The following is a 19,468-nucleotide window of genomic DNA, read 5'->3' as shown; positions in this document are numbered from 1 at the left end:
GCAAACAACTTCAGTATTCTTGCCTTGAGAACCCCATGAACAGTAGGAAAAGGCAAAATGATAGGATACTGAAAGAGGAACTCCCCAGGTCGGTAGGTGCCCAATATGCTACTGGAGATCAGTGGAGAAATAACTCCAGAAAGAATGAATGGATGGAGCCAAAGCAAAAACAATACCCAGTTGTGGATGTGACTGGTGACAGAAGCAAGGTCCAATGCAGTAAGAAGCAATATTGCATAAGAACCTGGAATGTCAGGTCCATGAATCAAGGCAAATTGGGAGTAGCCAAACAAGAGATGGCAAGAGTGAACGTCGACATTCTAAGAATCAGCGAACTAAAATGGACTGGAATGGGTGAATTTAACTCAGATGACCATTATATCTACTACTGTGGGCAGGAATCCCTCAGAAGAAATGGAGTAGTCATCATGGTCAACAAAAGAGTCCGAAATGCAGTACTTGGATGCAATCTCAAAACGATAGAATGATCTCTGTTCGTCTCCAAGGCAAACCATTCAATATCACCGTAATCCAAGTCTATGCCCCAACCAGTAACGCTGAAGAAGCTGAAGTTGAACGGTTTTATGAAGACCTACAAGACCTTTTAGAACTAACACCCAAAAAAGATGTCCTTTTCATTATAGGGGACTGGAATGCAAAAGTAGGAAGTCAAGAAACACCTGGAGTAACAGGCAAATTTGGCCTTGGAATGCGGAATGAAGCAGCACAAAGACTAATAGAGTTTTGCCAAAAAAATGCACTGGTCATAGCAAACACCCTCTTCCAACAACACAAGAGAAGACTCTACACATCACCAGATGGTCAACACTGAGATCAGATTGATTATATTCTTGCAGCCAAAGATGGAGAAGTTCTATACAGTCAACAAAAACAAGACCAGGAGCTGACTGTGGCTCAGATCATGAACTCCTTATTGCCATATTCAGACTGAAATTGAAGAAAGTAGGGGAAACTGCTGGACCATTTGGGTATGACCTAAATCAAATCCCTTATGATTATACAGCAGAACTGAGAAATAGGTTTAAGGGCCTAGATCTGATAGATAGAATGCCTGATGAACTATGGAATGAGGTTCGTGACATTGTACAGGAGACAGGGATTAAGACCATCCCCATGGAAAAGAAATGCAAAAAAGCAAAATGGCTGTCTGGGAAGGCCTTACAAATAGCTGTGAAAAGAAGAGAGGTGAAAAGCAAAGGAGAAAAGGAAAGATATAAGCATCTGAATGCAGAGTTCCAGAGAATAGCAAGAAGAGATAAGAAAGCCTTCTTCAGCGATCAATGCAAAGAAATAGAGGAAAACAACAGAATGGAAAAGACTAGAGATCTCTTCAAGAAAATTACAGATACCAAGGGAACATTTCATGCAAAGATGGGCTCAATAAAGGACAGAAATGGTATGGACCTAACAGAAGCAGAAGATATTAAGAAGAGGTGGCAAGAATACACAGAAGAACTGTACAAAAAGATTTTCACGACCCAGATAATCATGATGGTGTGATCACTAATCTAGAGCCAAACATCCTGGAATGTGAAATCAAGTGGGCCTTGGAAAGTTTCACTATGAACAAAGCTAGTGGAAGTGATGGAATTCCAGTTGAGCTGTTTCAAATCCTGTAAGATGATGCTGTGAAAGTGCTGCACTCCATATGCCAGCAAATTTGGAAAAGTCAGCAGTGGCCACAGGACTGGAAAAGGTCAGTTTTCATTCCAATTCCAAAGAAAGGCAATGCCAAAGAATGCTCAAACTACCGCACAATTGCACTCATCTCACACGCTAGTAATCCTCAAAATTCTCCAAGCCAGGCCTCAGCAATACATGAACAGTGAACTCCCTGATGTCCAAGCTGGTTTTAGAAAAGGCAGAGGAACCAGAGATCAAATTGCCAGCATCTGCTGGATCATGGAAAAAGAAAGAGAGTTCCAGGAAAACATCTATTTCTGCTTTATTGACTATGCCAAATCCTTTGACTGTGTGAATCACAATAAACTGTGGAAAATTCTAAAAGAGATGGGAATAACAGACCACCTGACCTGCTTCTTGAGAAATCTGTATGCAGGTCAGGAAGCAGCAGTTAGAACTGGACATGGAACAACAGATTAGTTCCAAATAGGAAAAGAAGTATGTCAAGGCTGTATATTGTCACCCTGCTTATTTAACTTATATGCAGAGTACATCATGAGAAACGCTGGACTGGAAGAAACACAAGCTGGAATCAAGATTGCTGGGAGAAATATCAATAACCTCAGATATGCAGATCACACCACCCTTAGGGCAGAAAGTGAAGAGGAACTAAAAGCCTCTTGATGAAAGTGAAAGAAGAGAGTGAAAAAGTGGGCCTAAAGCTCAACATTCAGAAAACGAAGATCATGGTCCCATCACTTCGTGGAAATAGATGGGGAAACAGTGGGAACAGTGTCAGACTATATTTTGGGGGGCTCCAAAATCACTGAAGATGGTGACTGCAGCCATGAAATTAAAAGACACTTACTCCTTGGAAGAAAAGTTATGACCAACCTAGATAGTATATTCAAAAGCAGAAATATTACTTTGCCAACAAAGGTCCGTCTAGTCAAGGCTATGGTTTTTCCTGTGGTCATGTATGGATGTGAGAGTTGGACTGTGAAGAAGGCTGAGCGCTGAAGAATTGATGCTTTTGAAGTGTGGTGTTGGAGAAGACTCTTGAGAGTCCCTTGGACTGCAAGGAGATCCAACCAGTCCATTCTGAAGGAGATCAACCCTGGGATTTCTTTTGGAAGGAATGATGCTAAAGCTGAAACTGCAATACTTTGGCCACCTCATGCGAAGAGTTGACTCATTGGAAAAGACTCTGATGCTGGGAGGGATTGGGGGCAGGAGGAGAAGGGGACGACCGAGGATGAGACGGCTGGATGGCATCACTCACTCGATGTATGTGAGTCTGAGTGACCTCCAGGAGTTGGTGATGGACAGGGAGGCCTGGCGTGCTGCAATTCATGAGGTTGCAAAGAGTCGGACACGACTGAGCGACTGAACTGAACTGAACTGAACTGAGCAACTGGACTGGACTGAACTGAACTGAAACCCAATGTTAGCCTGTATTTTGGGATTACAAGTAGATTTTTATGCTTCTTTATATAGAATATAGTAATACTCAAAAAAGAGTATGTGATCTCTTAAATTTTTCCTGCTTCTGCTGCTGCTAAGTCACATCAGTCGTGTCCAACTCTGTGCGACCCCATAGATGAAAGCCCACCAGATTCCCCCATCCCTGCGATTCTCCAGGCAAGAACACTGGAGTGGGTTTCCATTTCCATCTCCAATGCATGAAAGTGAAAAGTGAAAGGGAAGTTACTCAGTCGTGTCCGACTCTTTGCGACCCCATGGACTGCAGCCTACCAGGCTCCTCCGTCCATGGAATTTTCCAGGCAAGAGTACTGGAGTGGGGTGCCATGTTGGAGAGATAATCAGTAGACTAGGTATGCTAAAATTAGTGGAATACCATTATCTTTAATAAACAGTGACTTAAGAGGGAAATGAAGAAACTTGACAATTCCCTGCTAAGAATTCACACTGCGGGACTTCCCTGGTGGCACTTACTTAAAATCCAGGATGATCTGACCTCAACTTGATTGTATCCTTAACTTGATTACATCTGCAAAAACCCTATTTCCAAATAAGATCATGTTCACAGCATGGGGCACAGGACTTAGACCTGTATTTTGAGAGTTTTACCACTCAACTCACTAGATAGTAAAGTTGTCAAGATGTAAATTCTCCTTCTTCAGGGCTACAGCTGCACAAAGAGTAAAATCTGTCCAGCAGAGATAATGGGCACCCATAAACCAGGTTTCACCACCAAACATTTCAATTCATTTCTCTGTTTATTGTTGTCTTTTAGTTACAATCATCTTTTTTGTAGGGTTCTATCTCATTTCCCCCTTCTTCCTTAAATCACCCTATACCTCTGTTACTCCCCTTCTTTGTACCATCATCATGCTTCCTCTTATCAGGTGTTAGAAGGCAGATATGACATACTGTGTACAAGGGACCTTGGTAAAGAGGTCTTTCATGATGCAGTGGTAAATTCTGAGAAGAGTGGCATTCTAAGGTCCTATGGTTAGGTCTTGGTCTCCAGTGCGCTGGTGCTCCTGGACTCAACTTCACTAGTGCTTCTCAGGGTTTTCCCTCCTTAGGAGGAGCAGGGGGAGATTTGTCGGATCAAGCCTGGAGCCTATGGAATCTGATGCTGTCCCTCCAGGCAGAGAGTGTCAGAATTGAGTTGAATTGTAGGACCTTGCTGATATCTGGAGAATCACTTGCTGGTGTGGGGAAAGGTGTCTATCCCACCCCCAACACACACACACACTCACACACCTTACTTTTGGTGATCGGAGCGACATTTCACAGATCTAAGACAAGCTGTCGATTTTTCAGTTTGTTCGACTTTTTACTTGTTTGGATGTAAAGATGATTTCTAAGTTCCTTACATACTAGATGAGAAACTAGAAGTCACATTATATTTTTAAATGCACTAATAATCAAATTTCAAATAAAATAATTTCAGGCACCTATCCTAAGCCCAGGATATCACCTGTACTTCTGACCAAGTGGCTTATAGATCCTATAGATCAGCAGTCCCAATGACCCCACCCTTGGATTCGATTAATTTGCTAATATGACTTGCAAAACTCACAGAAACATGTTGCTCACAAGATCACCCGTTTCCTATAAAAAGCATATAACTCAGCAATAGCCAGATGGAAGAGATACACAGAGCAAATCATGAGGAAAGGACAAGGGCTTTCACGCTTTCTCAGAGAGGGCTACTCTCCCCACATTGCCACCTGTTCACCAACTGGGAAGCTGTTAGAATGCTGACCTTTTGGGGTTTATGGAGGCTTTGTTACATAGGCATAATTGATTAAATCATTGGCCACTGGCAACTAATTCAACCTCCAGCCCTTCTACTCTTCTTGGAGGTCAGGGGATGGGATTTATATGAATTGTTAAGTATTTCATTGTTCTGTTGCTATTTTGAATAGAATGATTATCCATTACTGGAAAATATTTTGTTTTTGTATTTTATTTTTATATTTTAGAAGACCATGAATACTGTTCATTGCTAATAAACCATAGATCTTTTAAATAACTATGAGTTGGTTTTTGTTGTTATTGTTGCATATTTTTACATTTAACTTTTCTAATATTGGAGTGTCTTAAAACCAAAGTATACATTATTTGGGTGTCTTTTTCCCCCACACAAGATAGTTATTATCAAGTTGATGATGTGTTTTATAGACTGTCACAGATTTGAGGAAATAAACGTATCTATGGAATCTATATAGATAGAAGGAGGCAAAATACAGGTATTTGAGAATTCTGGTGTTTTGAAGACAGAGAGACCTTGGTTTAATTACTTGACTAAACTCTTAATTTTTGTGAGCTTTTTGATCTCAAGTGATTGTTATGTAGAGTAAATTAAATAATGAATTTAAAGCTCTTAGCACAGAACCTAGCATGTAAGCAGCACTTAATAAATGAGAGCTAGGAAAAATCTTCCAGCAGATTGCAACAGGCTGAGAATTCCACATTATTTTAGAAACTCCTAGAAAAAGTTTAAAAAATTTTACTTGTGATAAAGCAAAACTACAAATTTATAAACTTTGGTGGAGTGATCACAAGGATATTCAATCATTTGCTTAATTTTCAAGTAATCATATAGACTTAGTAACGTGGCATAATTTCAATTATCTTAGGTTATGTCAGAGACTATACATGATGGACATATTTATTAAATCCCTCTGGCAGTCTTGGTTCACTAGAAACATAGATAAATGTGTTACATATTATTTTTATCAGTGCCTCAGCCATATCTATGAATACTGACTAGGTGATTTCATTGCAAAGTATTTCCTGACTTTAAGAAAAATGGATTGAATTTACGTCAACAAATCACTAACATTTATTATCAATGGCACTCAATATGCCAGCAAATTTGTAAAACTCAGCAGTGGCCACAGGACTGGAAAAGGTCAGTTTTCATTCCAATCCCAAAGAAAGGCAATGCCAAAAATGCTCAAACTACTGCACAATTGCACTCATCTCACATGCTAGTAAAGTAATGCTCAAAATTCTTCAAGCCAGGCTTCAGAAATATGTGAACCGCAAACTTCCATATCTTCAAGCTGGTATTAGAAAAGTCAGAGGAACCAGAGGCCAAATTGCCATCATCCCCTGGATAATCAAAAAAGCAAGAGGGTTCCAGAAAAACATATATCTCTTCTTTCTTGATTATGCAAAGCCTTTAACTGTGTGGATCACAATAAACTGTGGACAATTCTGAAAGAGATGGGAATACCAGACCACCTGACCCGCCTCTTGAGAAATCTGTATGCAGGTCAGGAAGCAACAGTTAGAACTGGACATGGAACAACAGACTGGTTCCAAATAGGAAAAGGAGTACGTCAAGGCTGTATATTGTCACCCTGCTTATTTAACTTATATGCAGAGTACATCATGAGAAATGCTGGGCTGGGGGAAGCACAAGCTGTAATCAAGATTGCCAGAAGAAATATCAATAACCTCAGATATGCAGATGACACCATCGTTATGACAGAGAGTTGAAGAGGAAATAAAGAGCCTCTTGATGAAAGTAAAGAGGAGAGTGAAAAAGTTGGCTTAAAGCTCAGCATTCAGAAAACAAAGATCATGGCATCTGGTCCCATCACTTCATGGGAAATAGATGGGTAAACAGTAGAAACAGTGTCAGACTTTATTTTGGGGGGCTCCAAAATCACTGTAGATGGTGATTTCAGCCATGAAATTAAAAGACGCTTACTCCTTGGAAGGAAAGTTATGACTAACCTAGACAGCATATTCCAAAGCAGAGACATTACTTTGCCAACAAAGGTCCGTCTAGTCAAGGCTATGGTTTTTACCAGTGGTCATGTATGGATGTGAGTGTTGGACTATAAAGAAAGGTGAGCGCCAAAGAATTGATGCTTTTGAAGTGTGGTGTTGGAGAAGACTCTTGAGAGTCCCTTGGACTGCAAGGAGATCCAACCAGTCTATCCTAAAGGAGATCCGTCCTGGGTGTTCCTTGTTAGGACTGATGTTGAAGCTGAAACTCCAATACTTTGGCCACCTGATACGAAGAGCTGACTCGCTGGAAAAGACCTTTGTGCTGGGAAAGATTGAAGGCAGGAGGAGAAGGGGATGACAGAGGGTAAGATGGTTGGATGGCATCACCGACTCAATGGACATGGGTTTGGGTGGACTCTGGGAGTTGGTAATGGACAGGGAGGCCTGGCATGCTGTAGTTCATGAGGTTGCAAAGAGTTGGACATGACTGAGCTGAGTCGAATGAGTCAGAACTGAACTGAACTGAATTATCAATGGTGCTTAAGATACTATCAAAGGTACTATTCTGCATCTCTTTACTCTTGTTTATATATGTTTTGACTTGAAGAAATGAGTAAATATATGTGAAGAATGTTTGAATCTATTTTACAATTATGTAAGCAACTTGAAAATTCTTAGGTTACTCATGAAAATTAAATGACTTCTAAAGATAGGAATTTCCATCAACTTCTCAGGAGAAAGTGTCAGCCATTCTTATTTATTTTACTTGTGGACTTACTGTGTATGAATATTTTATCAAATTAAGTTACACTTGATGATGAAGTATAATGGAAAGTTTTATCTTCATGGCACATGAAAATAAGGTCTTTAAAACACAGATGAATTCAAGTTCTTGTTTAAATACTGTATTTTGCTTTTTTATTGAGCATTACAAGAAATATCTTAAATCCTGTTTATCTTCATGGATGAGCCTCTCTTCTCATATTTGAATCTTTTCTGTTTTTATTTTCATCTTAATGGATGAATTAATGGAAACATTGGGACTCTGCTGTGGGAACAACTTCAAAATATGAAATCAAATATAGAGTATGCACAGTCAGTTTTTTGATCTGTGATTCTTACTTGCTGTGCTGTGTTCAGTCACTCAGTCATGACAAACTCTTTGTGACCCCATAGACTGTAGCCCTCCAGGCTCCTTTGTCCATGTGGATTCTCCAGGGAAGAACGCTGGACTGTGTTGCCATTTCCTTCTCCAGGGGATCTTCCCAACCCAGGGACACAATCCCCATCTCATGTACCTCTTGAATTGGCAGGCAGATTCTTTACCACTGAGCCACCTGGGAATAGGTAGATATTAAAGTTGTCCATTCACTGATTGTTAAATCACCATACATTGGTAACACTATCACCATATGCCAGGTTCTGTTCTAGGTTCTGGGGATTCAGGAAAATTTTATTTTATTTTTAATTGAGGGATAATTGCTTTACAGAATTTTGTTGTTTTCTGCCAAATATCAACATGAATCATCCATAGGCATTCACGTATCCCCTCCCTCCTGTGCCTCCCCCCATCTCCCTCTCCATCCCACCCCCTAGGTTGTCACAGAGCCCCTGTTTGAGTTCCCTGAATGATACAGCAAATTCCCACTGGCTATCTACTTTACATATGATAATGTGAGTTTCCATGTTACTCTCTCCATACATCTCACCACGTCCTTAAGTCTGTTCTGTCTGTTTTTCCATTGCTACCCTGCAAATAAATTCATTGGTACCATCTTTCTAGATTCCACATATATGCATTAGCAAACAATATTTATATTTCTCTTTCTGACTTACTTCACTCTGTATAATAGGTCTATAGGCTCCTCCACCTCATTAGAACTGACTCAAATGCATTCATTTTTATGGCTGAGTGATATTCCATTGTATATATGTGCCACAGTTTCTTTATCCAGTCATCTGTCAATGGGCATCTAGGTTGCTTCCATGTTCTAGCTATTATAAATAGTGCTGCAATGAACGTGGGGGTACAAGTGTTTTTTTCGATTTTGGTTTCTTCAGGGTATATGCCTAGCAGCGGGATTGGTGGATCATATGGTGGTTTTATTCTTAGTTTTTAAAGGAATCTCCATACTGAATACCACAGTGGCTATATCAATTTACATTCCCATCAGCAATGGAAGTGGGTTCCTTTTCTCCACACTCTCCAGCAATTATTGTCTGTAGACTTCTAATGATGGCCATTCTGACCAGAGTGAGGTGGTATTTCACTGTAGTTTTGATTTCCATTTCCCTAACAATGAATGAGATTGAGCATCTTTTCATGTGTCTGTTAGAGTATGCAGAGTCAGTTTTTTGTTTGTTTTTCTGCTATTGACTTGTATGCTGCTGCTGCTAAGTCACTTCAGTCGTGTCCGACTCTGTGCGACCCCATGGACTGCAGCCTACCAGGCTCCTCCACCCATGGGATTTTCCAGGTAAGAGTACTGGAGTGGGGTGTCATTGCCTTCTCCTGATTTGTATGAGCTGCTTGTATATTTTGGTAATTGATTATTTTCCAGTTGTTTTCTTAGCTATTATTTTCTCTCATTCTGAGGGTTGTCTTTTCACTTTGTTTGCAGTTTCCTTCACTGTGAAAAATCTTTTAAGTTTAATTAGGTCCCACTTGTTTACTTTTGTTTTTATTTCCATTACTCTAGGAAGTGAGTCATAGAGGATCTTGCTTACATTTATGTCATTGAGTGTTCTGCCTATGTTTCCCTCTAAGAGTTTTACAGTTTCAAGTCTTACATTTAGGTCTTTAACCCATTTTGAGTTTATCTTTGTGGATGGCATTAGGAAGTGTTCCAATTTCATTCTTTTAATTGGAGCTGCCCAGTGTCTTCAGCACCGCTTATTGAAGAGGCTGTCTATGCCCCATTGTATATTCTTGCCTTCTTTGTCAAAAATAAGGTACCCATAAGGTCATGGGTTTATCGCTGGGCTCTCTATCTTCTTCCATTGGTATATATTTCTTTCTTTCTTTCATTGGTCTATATTTCTCTTCAAGATAGTACCATACTGTCTTGATGACTGTACCTTTGTAGTATAGTCTGTAGTCAGGAAGGTTGATTCCCCCAGCTTCATTCTTCTTTCTCAAGACTGTTTTGGCTATTCAGGGTCTTTTGTGTTTCCATATGAATTATATTTTTTGTTCTAGTTCTGTGAAAAATGCCATTGGTAATATGATAGAGATCGCATTGAATCTGTAGATTGCATTTGCTAAGTATAGTCATTTTCACAATATCGATTCTTCCAACCCAAGAATATGGAATATCTCTCCATCTGTTTATGTCATCTTTGATTTCTTTTCATCAGTGTCTTTTGTCTTATACTGTCTATATACAGTTCTTTTGTCTCCTTAGGTAGGTTTATTCCTAGATATTTTATTCTTTTTTGTTGCAATGGTGAATGGGATTGATTCTTTAATTTTCCTTTCTGATTTTTCATTGTTAGTATATAGGAATGCAAGTGATTTCTGTGTACTCACCTTGTATCCCACAACTTTGCTAAATTCACTGATTAGCTCTAGTAATTTTCTGATAGTATCTTTAGGGTTTTCTACGTATAGTATCATATCGTCTGCAAACAATGAGAGTTTTACTTCTTCTTTTCCAAGCTGGATTCCTTTTATTATTACTATTTTAAAAAATTATCTGATTGCCATAGCTAGGACTTCCAAAACTAAGTGGAGTAATGGTGATGAGAGTGGACACCATTGTCTTGTTCCTGATCTTGAGGGACTATTTTCAGTTTTTCACCATTGAGAATAATGTTTGCTGTGGGCTTATCATATATGGCCTTTACTATGTTGAGGTAGGTTCCTTCTGTGCCCATTTTTTGAAGAGTTTTAGTGATAAATCGATGCTTAATTTTGTCAAAGGCTTTTCCTGCATCTATTGAGATGATCATGTGGTTTTTATCTTTCAATTTTTTAGTATGGTGTATTACACTGATTGACTTGCATATATTGAAGAATCCTTGCATCCCTAGAATAAACCTGACTTAATCATGGTGTATGAGCTTTTTAATGTGTTGTTGAATTCTGTTTGCTAGAATTTGCTGAGGATTTTTGCATTTATGTTCATCAGTGATATTGGCCTGTAATTTTCTTTATTTGTGTTGTCTTTGCTGGTTTTGGTATCAGGGTGACAGGAGTCTCATAGAATGAGTTTGGAAGTGTTCCTTCCTCTGAAAATTATTGAAAGAGTTTCAGAAGGATAGGCATTCACTCTTCTCTAAATGTTTAATAGAATTCACCTATGAGGCCATCTGGCCCTGTGCTTTTGTTTTGTTTTTTCAGACAGTTTTGATCACAGTTTTGATTTCAGTGCTTGTAATTGGGTTGTTCATAATTTCTGTATCTTCCTGGTTCAGTCTTGGAAGATTGAACTCTTCTATGAATCTGTCCATTTCTTCCAGGTAGTCCATTTTATTGCCATATAATTGTTCATAATAGTCTCTTATAATCCTTTGTATTTCTGTAGTGTCTGTTGCAATCTCTCCTTTTTCATTTCTAATTTTATTGATTTAATTCTTCTTTCTTTTCTTCTTGATGAGTCTGGCTAAAGGTTTGTCAATTTTGTTTATCTTCTCAAAGAACCAGCTTTTAGTTTTATTAATTTTTACTGTTGTTTCTTTCATTTCTTCTCTGATCTTTATGATTTTTTTCCTTCTGCTAACTTTAGGGGGTTTTTGTTCTTCTTTTCCTATTGTTTTAGGTGTAACATAAGGTTGTCCATTTTTTTAATATAAATTTATTTATTTTAATTGGAGGCTAATTACTTTACAATTCTGTATTGGTTTTGCCATACATCAACATGAATCCGCCATGGGTGTACACGTGTTCCCCATCCTGAATCCCCCTCCCACCTCCCTCCCCATACCATCCTTCTGGGTCATCCCAATGCACCAGCCCCAAGCATCCTGTATCCTGCATCGAACCTGGACTGGTGATTCATTTCATATATGGTATTATACATGTTTCAATACCATTCTCCCAAATCATCCCACCCTCTCCCTCTCCCACAAAGTCCAAAAGACTGTTCTATACATCAGTGTCTCTATTGCTGTCTCACATACAGGGTTATTGTTACTATCTTTCTAAATTCCATATATATGTGTTAGTATACTGTATTAGTGTTTTTCTTTCTGGCTTACTTCACTCTGTATAATAGGCTCCAGTTTCATCCACCTCATTAGAACTGATTCAAATGTATTCTTTTTAATGGCTGAGTAATACTCCATTGTGTATACGTACCACAGCTTTCTTATCCATTCATCCGCTGATGGACATATAGGTTGCTTCCATGTCCTGGCTATTATAAACAGTGCTGCGATGAACACTGGGGTACATGTGTCTCTTTCAATTCTGGTTTCCTCGGTGTGTATGCCCAGCAGTGGGATTGCTGGGTCATAAGGCAGTTCTATTTCCAGTTTTTTAAGGAATCTCCACACTGTTCTCCATAGTGGCTGTACTAGTTTGCATTCCCAACAACAGTGTAAGAGGGTTCCCTTTTCTCCACACCCTCTCCAGCATTTATTGCTTGTAGACTTTTGGATCGCAGCCATTCTGATTGGCGAGAAATGGTACCTCATTGTGGTTTTGATTTGCATTTCTCTGAGAATGAGTGATGTTGAGCATCTTTTCATGTGTTTGTTAGCCATCTGAATGTCTTCTTTGGAGAAATGTCTATTTAGTTCTTTCGCCCAGTTTTTGACTGGGTCTCTTATTTTTCTGGAATTGATCTGCAGGAGTTGCTTGTATATTTTTGAGATTAGTTGTTTGTCAATTGCTTCATTTGCTATTATTTTGTCCCATTCTGAAGGCTGTCTTTTCACCTTGCTTATAGTTTCCTTTGTTGTGCAGAAGCTTTTAATTTTAATTAGATCCCATTTGTTTATTTTTGCTTTTATTTCCAATATTCTGGGGGGTGGGCCATAGAGGATCCTGCTGTGATTTATGTCGGAGAGTGTTTTGCCTATGTTCTCCTCTAGGAGTTTTAGTTTCTGGTCTTACATTTAGATCTTTAATCCATTTTGAGTTTATTTTTGTGTGCGGTGTTAGAAAGTGATCTAGTTTCATTCTTTTATAAGTGGTTGACCAGTTTCCAAGCACCACTTGTTAGATTGTCTTTTCTGCATTGTATATTCTTGCCTCCTTTGTCAAAGATAAGGTGTCCATAGGTGCATGGATTTATCTCTGGGCTTTCTATTTTGTTCCATTGATCTATATTTCTGTCTTTGTGCCAGTACCATACTGTCTTGATGACTGTGGCTTTGTAGTAGAGCCTGACGTCAAGCAGGTTGATTCCTCCAGTTCCATTCTTCTTTCTCAAGATTGCTTTGGCTATTTGAGGTTTTTTGCATTTCCATACAAATTGTGAAATTATTTGTTAGCACTGGGAAAAATACCTTTGATAGCTTGATAGGGATTGTATTGAATCTATAGATTGCATTGAGTAGTATACTCATTTTCACTATATTGACACTTCCGATCCTTGAATGGTATATTTCTCCATCTATTAGTGTCCTCTTTGGTTTCTTTCACCAGTGTTTTATAGTTTTCTATATATAGGTCTTTAGTTTCTTTAGGTAGATATATTCCTAAGTATTTTGTTGTTGTTGTCGCAATGGTGAATGGAATTGTTTCCTTAATTTCTCTTTCTATTTTCTCATTATTAGTGTACAGAATGCAAAGGATTTCTGTGTATTGATTTTATATCCTGCAACTTTACTATATTCATTGATTAGTTCTAGTAATTTTCTGGTGGAGTCTTTAGGGTTTCCTATGTAGAGGATCATGCCATCTGCAAACAGTGAGAGTTTTACTTCTTTCACAATTTGGATTCCTTTTATTTCTCTTTCTGCTCTGATTGCTGTTTCCAAAACTTCCAAAACTATGTTGAATAGTGGTGGTGAGAGTGGGCACCCTTGTCTTGTTCCTGACTTTAGGGGAAATGCTTTCAATTTTTCACCATTGAGGATAATGTTTGCTGTGGGTTTGCTATATATAGCTTTTATTATGTTGAGGTATGTTCCATCTATTCCTGCTTTCTGGAGAGTTTTTATCATAAATGGATGTTGAATTTTGTCAAAGGCTTTCTCTGCTTCTATTGGGATAATCATATGGCTTTTATTTTTCAGTTTGTTAATGTGGCGTATTACATTGATTGATTTGCAGATATTGAAGAATCCTTGCATCCCTGGGATAAAGTCCACTTGGTCACAGTGTATGATCTTTATAATGTGTTGTTGGATTCTGATTGCTAGAATTTTGTTGAGGATTTTTGTATCTATGTTCATCAATGATATTGGCCTGTCGTTTTATTTTTTTGTAGCATCTTTGTCACGTTTTGGAATTAGGGTGATGGTGGCCTCATAGAATGAGTTTGGAAGTTTACCTTCCTCTGCAATTTCTGAAAGAGTTTGAGTAGGATAGGTATTAGCTCTTCTCGAAAGTTTTGGTGGAATTCAGCTGTGAAGCCATCTGGACCTGGGCTTTTGTTTGCTGGAAGATTTCTGATTACAGTTTCAATTTCCATGCTTTGATGGGTCTGTTAATATTTTCTATTTCTTCCTGGTTCAGTTTTGGAAAGTTGTACTTTTCTAAGAATTTGTCCATTTCTTCCACGTTGTCCATTTTATTGGCATATAATTGCTGATAGTATTCTCTTATGATCCTTTGTATTTCTGTGTTGTCTGTTGTGATCTCTCCATTTTCATTTCTAATTTTATTGATTTGATTTTTCTCCCTTTATTTTCTGATGAGTCTGGCTAATGGTTTGTCAATTTTATTTATCCTCTCAAAGAACCAGCTTTTGGATTTGTTGATTTTTGCTATGGTCTCTTTTGTTTCTTCTGCATTTATTTCTGCCCTTATTTTTAAGCTTTCTTTCCTTCTACTAACCCTGGGGTTCTTCATTTCTTCCTTTTCTAGTTGCTTTAGGTGTAGAGTTGGGTTATTTCTTTGACTTTTTTCTTGTTTCTTGAGGCATGCCTGTATTGGTATGAATCTTCCCCTTAGCACTGCTTTTACAGTGTCCCACAGGTTTGGGGTTGTTGTGTTTTCATTTTCATTCATTTCTATGCATATTTTGATTTCTTTTTTGATTTCTTCTGTGATTTGTTGGTTATTCAGCAGAGTTTTGTTCAGCCTCCATATGCTGGAATTTTTAATAGTTTTTCTCCTATAATTGAGATCTAATCTTAATGCATTATGATCAGAAAAGATGATTGGAATGATTTCAATTTTTTGAATTTATCAAGGCTAGATTTATGGCTAAGGATGTGATCTATCCTGGAGAAGGTTCCGTGTGCTCTTGAGAAAAAGGTGAAATTCATTGTTTTGGGGTGAAATGTCCTATAGATATCAATTAGGTCTAACTGGTCTATTGTATCATTTAAAGTTTGTGTTTCCTTGTTAATTTTCTGTTTAGTTGATCTATCCATAGGTGAGTGGGGTATTAAAGTCTCCCACTATTATTGTGTTATTGTTAATTTCCCCTTTCATACTTGTTAGCATTTTCTTACATATTGTGGTGCTCCTATGTTGGGTGCATATATATTTATAATTGTTGTATCTTCTTCTTGGATTGATCCTTTGATCATTAGGTAGTATCCTTCTTTGTCTCTTTTCACAGCCTTTGTTTTAAAATCTATTTTATCTGATATGAGTATTTCTTTTGGTCTCTATTTGCATGGAATATCTTTTCCCAGCCCTTCACTTTCAGTCTGTATGTGTCCCCTGTTTTGAGGTGGGTCTCTTGTAGACAACATATATAGGGGTCTTGTTTTGTATCCATTCAGCCAATCTTTGTCTTTTGGTTGGGTCATTCAACCCATTTATGTTTAAGGTAATTATTGATAAGTATGATCCCGTTGCCATTTACTTTATTGTTTTGGGTTTGAGTTTATATGCCCTTTTTGTGTTTCCTGTCTAGAAAAGATCCTTTAGCGTATGTTGGAGAGCTGGTTTGGTGGTGGTGAATTCTCTCAGCTTTTGCTTGTCTGTAAAGCTTTTGATTTCTCCTTCGTGTTTGAATGAGATCCTTGCTGGGTACAGTAATCTGGGCTGTAGGTTATTTTCTTTCATCACTTTGAGTATGTCTTGCCATTCCCTCCTGGCCTGAAGAGTTTCTATTGAAAGATCGGCTGTTAACCTTATGGGAATCCCCTTGTGTGTTATCTGTTGTTTTTCCCTTGCTGCTTTTAATATTTGTTCTTTGTGTTTGATCTTTTTTAATTTGATTAATATGTGTCTTAGGGCATTTTACCTTGGGTTTATCCTGTTTGGGACTCTCTGGATTTCTTGGACTTGGGTGATTATTTCCTTCCCCATTTTAGGGAAATTTTCAACTTCCCTTTCAAGTTATCTCCTCAAGTATTTTCTCATGGTCTTTCTTTTTGTTGTCTTCTTCTGGGACTCTTATGATTCAAATGTTGGGGTGTTTAACATTGTCCTGGAGGTCTCTGAGATTGTCCTCATTTCTTTTATTTCATTTTTCTTTTTTCCTCTCTGATTCATTTGTTTCTTTAGGTTGTCTATTTGATGTTTTTATTGTTTCTTGAGGTAAGATTGTAATCCTGTAAACTTCCCTCTTAGAACTGCTTTTGCTTTATCCCATAGGTTTTGAGTTTTTGTGTTTTCATTGTCAACTGTTTCTCAGAATTCTTTATTCCCCTTTTGATTTCTTCAGTAACTTGTTCACTCTTTAGAAATGTATTGTTCACTCTCCATGGTTTGTGTTTTTTACAGCTTTTTTTCTTGTAACTGATATCTAGTCTTATGATGTTGTGGTCAGAAAAGATGCTTTTCTTAAATTTACTGAGGTTTGATTTGTGACCCTGGAGAAGGCAATGGCACCCCACTCCAGTACTCTTGCCTGGAAAATCCCATGGACAGAGGAGTCTGGTAGGCTGCAGTCCATGGGGTCGCGAAGAGTTGGACACGACTGAGCAAATTCACTTTCACTTTTCACTTTCATGAATTGGAGAAGGAAATGACAACCCACTCTAGTGTTCTTGCCTGGAGAATCCCAGGGATGGAGGAGCCTGGTGGGCTGCCATCTATGGGGTCGCACAGAGTCAGAAAAGACTGAAGTGACTTAGCAGCAGCAGCAGCAGATTTGTGACACAAGATGTAGTCTATTCTGGAGAATGTTCCATGTGCACTTGAGAAGAAAGTGTATTCTTCTGCGTTTGAATGAACTATCCTGAAGATATCAATGAGATCCATCTGATCTAATTTGTCATTTAAGGCTCGTGTTTCCTTATTAATTTTTTGTTTTCATGATCTGTCCATTGGTGTGAGTGGGGTGTTAAAGTCTCCTAGTATTATTGTGTTACTGTGAATTTCTCCTTTTATGTCTGTTAGTGTTTGTCTTATGTTTTGAGGTGCTTCTATGTTGGGTGCATACATCTTTACAATTGTTATGTCTTCCTCTTGGGAGACATTGATCCCTTGATTATTACACGGTGTCCATCCTTGTTTCTTGTAACATTCTCTATTTTAAGATCTATTTTTTCTGATATGAGGATTGCTACTCCAGCTTTCTTTTGCTTGCCATTTGCATGGAATATATTTTTCCATCCCTTCACTTTCAGTCATATGTGTCTTTAGGTCTGAAGTGGGTTTCTTTAGACAGCATGTATATGGGTCTTTTATTATATCCATTCAGCTGGTCTGTGTCTTTTGGTGGAGCATTTAATCCATTTACCTTTAAGGTAATTATTGATATATATGTTCCTATTGCCATTTTCTTGATTTTTTTTTTTTTTGGTTTCCTTTTGTAGATCTTTTTCTTCTATTTCCTGACTATGTAAGTCCCTTTAACATTTATTGTAAAGCTGGTTTGGTGGTGCTGAATTCTCTTAACTTTTCTTGTCTGTAAAGCTTTTTGATTTTTCCATCAATTTTGAATGAGATCTTTCCTGGGTAGAGTAATCTTGGTTGTAGATTTTCCCCTTTCTGTCTATCCTTCCATTTCCGGCCTGCAGAGTTTCTGCTGAAAGATCAGCTGTTAGACCTGTGGGGATTCCCTTGTATGTTACTTGCTGCTTTTCTCTTGCTGCTCTTAATATTCTTTCTTTGTGTTTCATCTTTGTTAGTTTGATTAGTATGTGTTTTAATGTGTTTCTCCTTGGGTTTATCCTGTATGAGACTCTGCACTTCTTGGACTTGATTGACTATATCCTTTCCCATGTTGAGGAAATTTTCAACTATAATCTATTCAAAAATTTTCTCATACCTTTTCTTTTTCTCTTCTGCTTCTGGAACCCCTATAATTGGGATGTTGGTACATTTAATACTGTCCCAGAGGTCTCTGATACTATCCTCAGTTCTTTTCATTCTTTTTACTCTATTCTGTTCTTCAGCAGTTATTCTCACCATTCTGTCTTCCAGCTCACTGATCCATTCTTCCGCCTCAGATAATCTGCTGTTGGTTTCTTCTAGAGTATTTTTAATTTCAGTAGTTGTGTTTTTTGTCTCTGTATGTTCATGCTTTATTTCTCCTAGGTCTTTGTTAACTGATTCTTGCATTCTCTCCATTCTATTTTCCAGGTTTTGGATCATCTTTACTATCATTATTCTGAATTCTTTTTCAGGTAATTTCCCTATTTCCTCTTAATTTATTTGAGCTTATGTGTTTCTAGGTTGTTTCTTAATTTGTGCAGTATTTCTCTGCCTTTTCATTATTTTTTTTAACTTATCATGCTTGAGGTCTCTTTTTCCCAGGCTTTGAGGTTGAATTCTTTCTTCCTTTTGGTTTCTGCCCTCATAAGGTTGGTCCAGTGGTTTATATGACTTGTGCTTGCATTCTGGTGGGAAGAGGTGTGGTCTTTTTGCTTCCATGGCTGCCTGGTTTTCCTCCACAGAAATTTCGCACCACAATCTCCTTCCTCACATCACCCAAAGCTGCCTCCCCACAGTCAATAGCAGAACTCACCTTGGGATTCCCCCACAATCCCTATGCTCCAGCTTCCAGCCACAGTGCCATCTAAGGGACCTGTGTTCTTGTATGGGATATGGATGGCTGCAGCAAAGATAGTCTGTGTGATTTTCATTCCATTTAGACTGTCACAGATCAGCTGCTTCACTCTCAACCTCAGTTGTTTCTCCTCTGTCCCAAACAATTGTCCAATGTTGGGATTGAACTCCGGCTTCATTTCCCCACAAGCTGAGGGCAGGTCCAATCCTATGAACTCTCCTCTTTTTCCCCCTACTTCCTTCATCCTATCGAGTTTTGCATGGTTCTATATATTCTTTTGGAGAAGGCAATGGCAATCCACTCCAGTACTGTTGCCTGGCAAATCACATGGATGGAGAAGCCTAGTACGCTGCAGTCCATGGGGTTCCTGAGGGTTGGACATGACTGAGCGACTTCACTTTCGCTTTTCACTTTCATGCACTGGAGAAGGAAATGGCAACCCACTCCAGTGTTCTTGCCTGGAGAATCCCAGGAACGGGGGAGCCTGGTGGGCTGCCATCTCTGGGGTCGCACAGAGTCAGACACGACTGAAGCGACTTAGCAGCAGCATATATTCTTTTCCACTGGTCAGGTAC

This window comes from Ovis aries, chromosome 13 (genome assembly GCF_016772045.2).
Source record: "Ovis aries strain OAR_USU_Benz2616 breed Rambouillet chromosome 13, ARS-UI_Ramb_v3.0, whole genome shotgun sequence".
Classification (NCBI taxonomy): domain Eukaryota; kingdom Metazoa; phylum Chordata; class Mammalia; order Artiodactyla; family Bovidae; genus Ovis; species Ovis aries.
Note: the sequence above shows the minus strand (reverse complement) of the source record.